This window comes from Streptopelia decaocto (genome assembly GCF_964273445.1).
Source record: "Streptopelia decaocto genome assembly, chromosome: 14".
NCBI lineage: Eukaryota > Metazoa > Chordata > Aves > Columbiformes > Columbidae > Streptopelia > Streptopelia decaocto.
In genome coordinates this window covers 4,526,660-4,527,847 of record NC_138669.1, presented here as the reverse complement: position 1 = coordinate 4,527,847, position 1,188 = coordinate 4,526,660, and positions in this window count along the sequence as shown.

Genomic DNA, 1,188 nt, shown 5'->3' with positions numbered 1-1,188 from the left:
AGTTTATTGGCTTAAAAACATAAATTGGCAGACAACAATGGCGATGGAGGAGAGGCTCTCGATCCCGCTGCAGCGGCCAGTCTGGAGATGCTGGATCCTACAAAAACCGCTGCACAGAAACACGGATGGACACACGGACACGCAGACACACAGCCCCGTGCAGGGAGGTTCCTCCGGGATCACTTCACTGTCCTCTGCCCTGAAATGTCCCCAGCACGTCTCCATCAGAGCTTGCCAAAAGCCACAGGGAATTAAGCCAGCCGGGGGTGTTCCTTGTGCCGAGGGTGTGTTCCTGCTCTGCCGCTTGCCAAAAAGAGCCAGAAAATGGAACCGCCAGGTCAAGCCCGTTCCCATCCCGCTGCACTGGTGCAAGACCCTGTATGTGCTGCAGACAACCAAAGGGCAAACCCGAACGCGTGCTCCTGCCCCCTCTTCCCAGCTTTCAGATCAAATCTGGCTTCCGCACATTACAGTTTTAAGAGGTTTCTCCTGGGGATGGGGATTTAGGCAGAACTATGGCACAGGACTTCTCTGGCAGTGCCGATGGGGATGCAGCATCCACCCATCCCAGGGATGCAGACATGGAAAGACCCAGGACATCCAGGTTTGGAGAGTCCCTGCCCAAACGCAGAAATGCAGGTACAGCAAATCTGCTACGAAGGAGGGGAGGAAAAGCTCCGAGTCCCCAAATGATGTAGAAAAAAAAATCCACCAAACCAGTCGCCGTTCTCCAAGCCAGAAAATACAAGATCTCTCTGTTTTGCTAAAGAGCCCATTCAAGCTGATTTTGAAGGTTTTACTCATTAAAAAGGTGTCACCAACCAACCAAGTGAGCACTTGGTTCATAAATAAGTGGCCGGGGAGCTGCGGGAGGCAGCGGCATGGCCAGGCCCTGCGCCGGGGGGTGTTGGTTTTTGGGAGGGAAGGTGGTTTTGGCTGCCCCCTGCCCACACTCGGCTCCCACCCGCCTTTCATGCGACACCAGCACCAGCAAGAGGTGGTTTGGGTCTGCTGCCTGCAAGGAGGCTGTGCTGGAGGGAAACCCCATCCCAAAGCCATGAGGAGGCAAAGAAAACCCACTGCCTGGGGAGCGAGAGGTGGGCGAAGCCATTGGCTCCCCTTCTCCGAGTCCTTCCTGGTGGTGTGTACCAGCACCCTGGCCCCCCAGCCCCACCCTCCAGCCCCCAC